Source organism: Ctenopharyngodon idella, chromosome 12 (assembly GCF_019924925.1).
Source record: "Ctenopharyngodon idella isolate HZGC_01 chromosome 12, HZGC01, whole genome shotgun sequence".
In the NCBI taxonomy this organism is placed as follows: Eukaryota; Metazoa; Chordata; class Actinopteri; order Cypriniformes; family Xenocyprididae; genus Ctenopharyngodon; species Ctenopharyngodon idella.
Window position 1 is genome coordinate 102,259 of NC_067231.1, and position 11,441 is coordinate 113,699.

Genomic DNA, 11,441 nt, shown 5'->3' on the forward strand with positions numbered 1-11,441 from the left:
CGTCATGTCTTAGTTTGGCCTGTCATGACACAGTGCATAAATCAGCAAATACAGCAATCAATGAAGCTGAACAACAACAAGCCAAATTTCCCTCCAGCGCTGACATGCAGCTCCAGCTTGGCAAGAAAAGGTTATAGCAATTAACTGAGTCATTGTCATCGCACGACCCCGTCATTATCAGCACACATTTTCCTGATTCACGCCATCCACCTCACAGTGTGGGGCAAACACGCATTATAACGACCGTCTCGGTTTTGAGCCAACAAAACGGATGACAATTCAGTGACTTGAATTATTAAGACGTCGCAGAACACAATGATTTAATGTTTCCAGACTCAGCGCTGCAGCTTGTGCGTAATATATAAAGCCCTGCCGCAGATGGTATTGTGAGAGGCTTAGCTTGCTGGTCAGGTTTCAGAAAACTCCTCCAGCATGTACCTTAGTTATCTCACCCAGGCCAACTTGGCCTTCATGAAAGGGCATCATAAGACAAGGATATTGATAGGCCTGCACAGCGTTCAGAGGCCGAGTCTCAGGATTGAGAGCTATGCTGTGTTAAAAAAGCCATGTTATTTCCACTTGCCCTCTATGCCTTCATGCTTCAATGCAGACACTAAAAAAAAAAAAAAAAAAAAAAAATAGTTTTTTGGTCGGGCAGCACTGTGTTATTGGGACCAAATGTCCCCACAAGTATAGTAATACCAGTAACTTTTGACCTTGGGGATATTGTTTAGGTCCCCATGAGTAAACAAGCTTATAAATCATACAGAATGATGTTTTTGAAAATGTAAAAATGTTATTGTGTGATGGGTAGGTTTGGGGTAGGGTTAGTGTAGAGGAAAGAATATACAGTTTGTACAGTATAAAAACAATTATGCCTATGGAATGTCCGCATAATCATAGGAATACCAGTGAGTGTGTGTGTTTTTGTGTCCCACCATTGATGTTGCATCCGGCTTAAAACCTGCAGATGGTTTTGCTGTGGCGACCCCTAATAGGAGCAGCTGAAAGGAGATTAGATTTTGTTTTTGGTAACACTTTACAATAAGGTTTCATTTGTTAACATTAGTTAACATGAACTAACAATGAACAATACTTCTACAGCATTTATTATCTTAGTCAATCTTAATCTCAACATTTAGTAATACATCAAGATCAAAAGTTGTATCTATTAACATTAGTTAAAGGTGCAGTAAGCGATTTTTGAAAAACTGTTTTTTTTTTTTGTAATCAGAATCAGAAAGAGCTTTATTGCCATGTATGTTTACACATGCGAGGAATTTGTTTGTTGACTGAAGCTTCCACAGGACAGTCACAGGGACAAGACACAGATAATAAAAAGAATAAAAACAGAATAAGTAAATAGGAAATAACAATATACAAAATATTTTAAAAATAACACAAAAATAGACAATAGACGGTATATGTGTGTACAGGTATGTTATGTACAAATGCAAGGAAATGTAAATAAGAAGTATGGTGTGTTAAATAAATGTAATAGTGTTGTGTATTGCACATGTTTATTGCCAGCGGGGGCATTAACTGTTCATGAGATGGATTGCCTGAGGGTAGAAACTGTTGTTCTGGTGTTCAGTTCTCTGTAGCGTCGATCAGACAGTTCAAAGAGGAAGTGGCTCAGGTGTGAGAGTCCAGAATGATTTTGCCAACCCTTCTACTCACTCTGAATGTGTACAGTTCTTGGGTGTACCAGTGATTCACTCAGATGCAATCTTCTAAGGTCTGATTTGGTAGCTGAGCTGAACCAGACAGTTATAGAAGTGCAGAGGACAGATTCAATGACTGCAGAGTAGATCTGTGTCAGCCGCTCCTGTGGCAGGTTGATCTTCCTCAGCTAGTGAAATAAGTACAGTCTCTGCTGGTCCTCTTTAACAATGGAGTATATGTGGAACTCCCACTTCAGGTCCTGAGAGATGGTGGTGCCCAGAACATGAATGACTCCACTGTTGCCACAGTGCTGTCCATGATGTCAAGTGGGAATAATGCTGGGGTGTTTCTCCTGAAGCCCACTATCATCTCCACTGTTTTGAGCGTGTTCAGCTCCAGATTGTTGTGACTGCACCAGACAGCCAGCTCTTTAACCTCCTGAGGTTAAAGGCCAATGAGTGTGGTGTTGTCTGCAAGCTTCAGGAGCTTGACAGAGGGTCTTTGGAGGTGCAGTCACTGGTGTAGAGGGAGAAGTTATGTTAGTATGTGACTATAAGTTATATACTTTGTCTTTCAGGCCTTTCCACACTGACGCAGGGTCGTGAGCTGAAAACAGGTTTCTCAGCTTTTCAGAATAGTTCCTCTTAGCTGCTCCAATCTCCTTTGTCAGTGTGTATTTGGCCCGTTTAAACAAGACTCTGTGCCTGTTCCTGTAGGCATTAACAAAGGTTAATAAATGCTGTAAGACTATTTTGCTTCTTGTTAGTTCATGCATTAATGTTAACAAATGAGGCTTATTGTAAATTGTTACCATTTTTTTTAAATATACGATTCGATGGCTAATTCTCAAACTTTGTGCCATCATACATGAAATGCATATATTTACAGCGTGTATTTACATTGAGCGTGTATCTGCATTGAACATTTTGTCATGGTTTGTTTTTCCAAGTGTTTGATGACAGAATGTGAACTATCCCTTTAAATCAGTGTAAGTGTATCTTCAGTGAGGACGCTCTCTGTTGAACGCTGGTCTGATGAGCTGAGCACAGGAATGAGTCTGGATTCATTCACAGATGTTGATTGTGTCTCATACAGAGAGAGATAACATGAACACAACACAGCTGCTTACTGATGGGACATTAGAATGGGGCTCTGCCTGCTAATATTGCTTTTCTCCAAAACCAAACAAGTTAAAGTGTTTACTGTCAACCATCACTAGTTCTGTACTCACACAGAATGATCATTTTACCAGATTTAGTCTTGCATTTAAGTCTGGTTGAAACAGTCTAAATGTGGTCATGTAGTATAGTTTGTTTGAGAGATGCAGCTGTAGAAGCACAGATCTACTGTACCAATGCATGACCTCATATGAATGTCAGGATAATGTGTTATTCTCATTTTTTGTCTTGAAGTTTGATTGGATCTTTTCACTCTCTACGATCTCTGGATTCGACAGTCGCAGCTCTTCTAGTGTCAGTCATAATGAACTTTAAGCTTCTCTTTGAAGCCTCATTTTCACATATATAAACATCTGTTTTTACCCTCTGCTAACTAATAACTAATGAACAGCTACCCGTATACTGTAGGCAAGGCAAGTTTATTTATATAACACATTTCATACACAATGGTAATTCAAAGTGGTTTACATGGAAAAGGAGTAAAAATAATCATAAAATAATCACAACATATACAAACCCGATTCCAAAAAAGTTGGGACACTGTACAAATTGTGAATAAAAAAGGAATGCAATAATTTACAAATCTCATAAACATATATTTTATTCACAATAGAATATAGATAACATATCAAATGTTGAAAGTGAGACATTTTGAAATGTCATGCCAAATATTGGCTCATTTTGGATTTCATGAGAGCTACACATTCCAAAAAAGTTGGGACAGGTAGCAATAAGAGGCCGGAAAAGTGAAATGTACATATAAGGAACAGCTGGAGGACCAATTTGCAACTTATTAGGTCAATTGGCAACATGATTGGGTATAAAAAGAGCCTCTCAGAGTGGCAGTGTCTCTCAGAAGTCAAGATGGGCAGAGGATCACCAATTCCCCCAATGCTGCGGCGAAAAATAGTGAAGCAATATCAGAAAGGAGTTTCTCAGAGAAAAATTGCAAAGAGTTTGAAGTTATCATCATCTACAGTGCATAATATCATCCAAAGATTCAGAGAATCTGGAACAATCTCTGTGCGTAAGGGTCAAGGCCGGAAAACCATACTGGATGCCCGTGATCTTCGGGCTCTTAGACGGCACTGCATCACATACAGGAATGCTACTGTAATGGAAATCACAACATGGGCTCAGGAATACTTCCAGAAAACATTGTCGGTCAACACAATCCACCGTGCCATTTGCCGTTGCCGGCTAAAACTCTATAGGTCAAAAAAGAAGCCATATCTAAACATGATCCAGAAGCGCAGGCGTTTTCTCTGGGCCAAGGCTCATTTAAAATGGACTGTGGCAAAGTGGAAAACTGTTCTGTGGTCAGACGAATCAAAATTTGAAGTTCTTTTTGGAAAACTGGGACGCCATGTCATCCGGACTAAAGAGGACAAGGACAACCCAAGTTGTTATCAGCGCTCAGTTCAGAAGCCTGCATCTCTGATGGTATGGGGTTGCATGAGTGCGTGTGGCATGGGCAGCTTACACATCTGGAAAGGCACCATCAATGCTGAAAGGTATATCCAAGTTCTAGAACAACATATGCTACCATCCAGACATCGTCTCTTTCAGGGAAGACCTTGCATTTTCCAACATGACAATGCCAGACCACATACTGCATCAATTACAACATCATGGCTGCGTAGAAGAAGGATCCAGGTACTGAAATGGCCAGCCTGCAGTCCAGATCTTTCACCCATAGAAAACATTTGGCGCATCATAAAGAGGAAGATGCGACAAAGAAGACCTAAGACAGTTGAGCAACTAGAAGCCTGTATTAGACAAGAATGGGACAACATTCCTATTCCTAAACTTGAGCAACTTGTCTCCTCAGTCCCCAGACGTTTGCAGACTGTTATAAAAAAAAGAGGGGATGCCACACAGTGGTAAACATGGCCTTGTCCCAACTTTTTTGAGATGTGTTGATGCCATGAAATTTAAAATCAACTTATTTTTCCCTTAAAATGATACATTTTCTCAGTTTAAACATTTGATATGTCATCTATGTTGTATTCTGAATAAAATATTGAAATTTGAAACTTCCACATCATTGCATTCCTTTTTTATTCACAATCTGTACAGTGTCCCAACTTTTTTGGAATCGGGTTTGTACATAAGAAATAAAAATATCTTGCATTGGGAAATAAAAATATTTAACTAAAGACTAAAGACGCCCCTGTCTGAATGAAAGAGTCTGAGAGCTTCTGTTCGTGAGACACACTAGTAGCAACTTCCCAGTTTACTAGAGTCTTTCCTAACCCTTCATGGGGTGGAGTATCCCCACACCGTCTGCCTCTGTTGGCTTCCGGTGCTACACAACAGCTCTAAACAAAAAATAAATAAAATCTTCAGGGTGCCCGTCTGAATGTAAAATCACAGAGCTTCGGTTCTTCTAGGCGCTGCTTTGCTTTTGGAAGGAGGATTGAGCTGCTCGAGGTCACACTGTAAACAGTTTCAATGAATAATTTCTGATGTTTTTATCCATAACAGTCCATTATTTAGAACAGAACCTCACACTCATAGTTTGGACTGGATTCAGCACATCCGATGGTTGCGTCTGCACTGTTACAATATTTCATCCGAAGCTGAAATCGGATCTGAAACTGTTAATCTCCATTAGAAATAAATAGGTGTGTAGCAATATATCGTGCCACAATATATTGCAATACAAAAAGGAAACGATATCGTTTTGTGGATAGTGACAAAATGTGTTGTGCATAGTTCACCCAAAATGAAAATTACTGTGTGAGGAAAAAATTCAAGTTTACAGAGTTTTAGTGTCAGTACTACATTAAACTACTATATATAATGTTGAATATAATGTATAATAATGCAATGGGGGAATATGTGTGGGTGCTGATAATGGCAAATGTCTTATGTTACCAGTAAAAAGTGGCCAACATTATTTTAAATGTATATAGTCAGTGATCTATAATCTGTGTTTCAGCGTTAGAATCATGAATATTTTTATTCTGCTGTCAGCATTGTCCTGTGCTTTGGGTTACCAACATCAAGGCCAAGCTTATTCATTTCCACCCGCAAACTAATATAAAATTTAGCATTTTAATCAACAGCACATTTTTTGTTATCCTTTTACCATAGGTCTTGGAGTACCGCAATAATATCGTATCGTGAGTTCAGTATCGTGATATGTGTCGAATCGTGACATGAGGGTATCGTTCACCCCTGGAAATGAATGGCTCGCTGTAGTAAAATGGCTTTAGAATGTTTTGAAAGCGTCACGACAGATGCATTAGATGTTTTTCCAGCATATTCGTTCATTGTGTTAGTGTTCCTCTGAATCTCTATTAGGCATCATAATGACGTGTCCTCTGACATCCAGAGGCTCGGGGATGGAGTCTGTCCCAATCGAGCCAGGGAAGGTCCCTGTCCGCCTCTCCCAGATTAAAGGGAGAAGCTTTTAGATACAGCCGTGCATTAACTCTCTCTGGGCTCAGGCTCATTGTGATTGCCGTGGCTGAGAGGCCGCCTCTTTTCAATCCAGGCCCCTTTTGGCTGCCAGTGAGATCAAGGCATCCCAGATTTATGAGCATGCCGAGAAATGGATGGCTAATTCAATCAAGTCTATTATTCCTCAGGCTGAGCTCTGTTATCTGCAGCCCTGTGCAGGCGTTTTGATGCATTGCTTCTCTTCTGAGCGCAGCAGCCCTCTGAAATCAAAAGGAGCCTGTGGTCCAGGAACAGGAGGAATAAGTCCGTGTCCCGCGGGAGGGATGAAGGCCTGGGCTCTCTCTCCCATCGACCGACAGCATTTCCACTATACCTCAGCTGACACACGCAGCGGGTTTGAGGTGCTACTGGCTGTTTGGAGGGTTTTAATGGACAAATGAGAGAATGATGCTCAAAGTGATGAGTGTTTCTGCTGCTGCTTTCTTCAGGCAAATCACTGACTGAAGTCCTGACCGTCACCATTCCTTTATGATGCATTCCCTGGGAACGAACGTTTTAAGGAATAGAGTTAGGTCCAAAAGTCCACATAAATGTGCAATTAAACGTGCGTGTGTGTGTAGAATAATGAAATGCATTACTAATTATAATTATGAATTGTTTTCTTAATAATATAGAATGATTTTAATGTTTTTTGTTAAATAATGTTTATTTAATCATTTTTCATAGGAACTTTTACCCCCCTCTCGTTGTCTCATAATGGGTCAGACAATCTTGTGCATTATATATGAGCGTTTACAATGTGCTGAAAGGTTTTTATTAGCAGTTCATCCATTGATTTGCAGTGTGACCTCCATTATATGTACTTTGGTTATCATAATTGATGCTTCAGTGTTCAGCATGAAGTGTATACTTCAGTGCCCATAATTACTGATTATTTCTTTCACAGGAAGCCTCATTAAGGGTAATCTCCTCGTCCAACAGCAGTAAATGTGCTCCCAAGATATATGACAACATTTACCAAGCCAAGCTCTACTGAGTAGCGCGATCATACCCTTGATTACGTGCTGATAACTGTAGATAGGGAGCGTGATCATGGAAAGGGACTGAAGGACTGAAGGATTTCGTAATTGGAGTGGGCGGCAGAAGTATAAACCCCCTCTACTGTAGTTAGTGACAAAGTATATGAAAAAATCATTCACTTAAATACAACAGATCCATTTAATTTTCTCCATTAATTAGAATAATAATGAAACACTTAGTCTGAGTCCAAGCGCTTTCCCTCTGAGTGTAGCAAAAAGCAGACCTAAGCATTTTAAAGCAGTGGTGGAGTTCATAAAGCCAGTGTGTGGCTCAGTTGTGTAATAGATTTGCCTCTCATGAGAGAGAGAGAGAGAAACACAAGAAAACGTCACTCTACTGATTTTAAGCCCAATTCTGGTGCCAATATCAGCTCGTCTCAGTAGATTTTCAGGACCAAAAAATATTTTAAATTGGGCAACCACACAGAGTCCTAATTGAAATCTAGAATTAAAATCCCCATAAGCCTGACAGTAATGTTAACATGACATAAGCTGAAAAGAAAAATTCGGCTATTGTTTTTTGTCATTGATCTTGGCATTTTTGATGATAAAGTCATGGAGAATGTTCTTTGTATTTAAGTGGAAAAGTGCAGCAAAGTGCTCGATTATTCCCGCCGAAGTTTTGTAGTCAGCAAGGTCAGAAGAGGAGCAGTGGGACAGAGACAATTTATTCTGGAATAGATAATGGGAAGGATTTAGAAATGGCCTTTGATATGACCCTTGAGAAATAAAGAAAAAGCTGACTAAATAATTTATCAGCTGTCATTAATATGAATCAGAAAATAAATGTGTAATGAGATGAATGCAGATGCGTTGTGTGTTTGTGTGTGTGTGTGTGTGTGTGTGTGGCCAGGATTCACAGCAGAAGGTTACGAGTCCCTGTCAGATTTCATACGCCTGCTTCTCCTTCAGTGCCTGAAAGGAATTTTAAAGCAACAAACACTATTTGGTGGAAACTGTAAAATCACACCAAGCTGATGTCAGTATTTAATAATGCGGTCCAGGCCGGGTCTGACAGGTTGATTTACACGGAGCGTCCGTGTCGGCCAGCAGCTCTGATGTGTGTCCGTCTGGAACGCTTCATCATTTGGCAAAGATCTACGACCTTTTCCTTCCCTCAGCAATGCATTAGCAATACTAAAGAGCCGCACTCGTTTCCCCGTTTGCTGTAGTGTCTTGATTGTTTTCTCATTCTCCTCTTATTATTGAATGGAAGATGGCCATAATTATCCTTATCATCATAATTGTCTTTTATAGGACTGTGCAAACTCATCGTTCTTTCTGTGGCACAATGTGATGCTATTTTTTACTTTGACTGGCAAGGCCTTCCATATTCAGATGATAATCATCATAATTATCTTCTAAAAGTTTAAATTTAAATGGTAAATATCCTCTAAGACAGGAGATTAATCTATAAATAGCAAAATCCAAGCAGCTGTCAGAAGAACTTCATCAAGCTATAAATGGCAAAAATAATGGTCAGAACAATAATGCATTTGTTTGGTAAAACTTTACAGTGTTATACATATAATTACTGTAGTAATAACTATGAAATTATGTATAATTACATGTAATTTAATCTATCCCTAACCATATAGTAAGTACATGTAGTGAATTATTGTTACACTGTAACATGGACACCTGAACATGAAGTGTAACCATTTGTTCTTTATTTTATTTATTATTACAAAGAATTTTTGATGGAAAATGATTCCCAGAATATAAAAGCATTTTTGACAAATGTTCTCTGAATTAAATCACTGGCCTTTATATTGTCTTAATTACTGAAATATAGAAAACAAGTACTTTGACAGTATCTCATTTTTTTTCTACCCACTAATAATTTTAGATTCAGATATTTTCAGATTTATTTGTGCAGATCCTTTGACAGTAAATATGATTTCTGACTTCAGACAGTCTTTGGAAGGAGGAATGAAACAAGAGAAAGAAAGAATTCCTAGAAAAGCACCGAATTATCTTGTGTAGTTTCCTCCAAGGTCTGATCTTTATCGAACTAAACCGTCTTATCAGCAGGAAGTTGGAAGTGATTCGGAATAAAAGATGATTTCTAACTCTCTCAGTTGTGTAGAAATTAAATGATGAAGATGTCCTGCAGATTGCAGGGTCTTTGATTAGTGCGGTGTACAGATGGGACTCACACTGACTCCTTTCTCTGCCACGGAAAATCACTTTCATACTACAATTAACTGTCTAAACTAACCACGACAAACAAACGTGTGCTCTGCATACAAATGAACACAATCCCCAAAGGTTCCTGCCACACTTGCAGTCTGTTCACGAGTGTTTATGGAGCCATTGTCCTGTGTTGTTGTGCAAAAATGATTTTTTTTCTTGTTGCATTTGCCGTGTGTATTGCATTAGTGACCTCCATCAGAAAGCGAGCCTGTGTGTTTCTATGGCAGCACTGAGACCGGGTGAGGATGAGGACGGCTCTGTCCACTCTGTCCTCGCGTCACTGACTCTGTGTGTTCATGAGGATGAAACAGAGCTGCGGCTCTTTAGGGACTTTGACTGAGTTAAAGGGAAAGTTCACCCATAAATCATCATTCTGTCATCATTTACTCACCCTCACGTCTCTCCAAACCTCTTCGACTTACTTTAAGTACTCTGACACTTAAATGTTTGAATGCTGTGCTGGTCACACTTTTCCGTGGCATTACGATGAACAAGAAGTGACTGTATTCAAGTCTTCTGAAGGCAAATGACAGCTTAGGTTGACGAACAGACTGAATTGTAAGTTATGAATCATTTTCAGATCATTATGGTCAGCTCATCGCGTCAATGAACTCGAGAACCGGATCAATTTGATTCACAAACGAATCATCCTGATTGAATGAATCAGACTGCTTCTCTCAGAAATGTGCAAAAATGCAAATGACCTTTTTTATTCAATGATTACTTGTTTCAGTCTGTTTCTATGTATTGTCTTGAATGTAAATCAGTGTTTATTATAATAGTTGTACATTTATCTCTCTCACACGTGTCCCGTCCTGCAGCAGAGCAATAACCACCTGAGACTCGGCTATATTCTCATTTTTGACTAATTCTTTAAATGAAATTCAGCTGCTCTGAAACGATCTGTATTGTATAAAGCGCTATATAATTAAAGGTGATATAAGCGGACAAAATGCTGTATATGATTTGTATCCGTGGAGAAAGGAACAATCTCAAAGATGAACCTGTTATCCTGCCTGTCTGACTTATAGATCGGATTTGAAGGTGTAAAGCCTCATTTTCCTTACATTAATGAAGAATGACACGCACTGCTCTGGGAAAAACCAGCTGCTCTTTTATTCCGTGAGCTCCATAACATGATTTTAAGATGACCATCATGATTTTCCAGGTAACATCAGTATGTATGTCGTTTTGACACGAACAGCTTGTACTGAATGAAGTTCTCCTCGATGATTATTTTATATCTGAACTGTCTTTGACTCTTGACCCGGGACACGAGGGACTGGTTTCATCTGAAGGGTCAGATTGAGTTTGAAGGTCAGAGGAACATCAGTTCAGTCGAGAGCCGTGGATTCACCCGCAGATACGGCCGGTCTGTGACGGGGATCACTCAGTAACTTTAGCTGTTCTGAAGACCCTAATGGGTTTTTTGAATTACAGTTTAAGTTTTTTAGGAAAATTAAAGTCCGTGGTTAACTTAAAGATACGGTTTTTCTATGGGAGTTTATGGGAGCATCGCGATTAGGACAAACATTGCAGAAACTTAAATATCAAATAAAATATAATGAATACATAAATCTTAGTACATATTCTGCCAGTGGGGAACATCTGTTCTCCTCCACTGAGAAACGTTGGCCCGCAGTGGTCTTTACTTCTGAGGAATGTGTAATAAATGTGAAATGTATAAATCTGAAAATCTTTTCAAGTGATGTTGAGTACAGGCTTCATTTTGTGTATTAATACAAAACGACTGTTCTACAAACCCATAGGAAATTCTGGAAGGAAGCTAAAGCAGCCTGATCTCTCTCTCTCTCTGTCTCTCTCTCTCTCTCTCTGTCTCTCTCTCTGTCTCTCTCTGTCTCTCTCTCTCTCTCTCTCTCTCTGTCTCTCTCTCTCTCTCTCTCTCTGTCTCTCT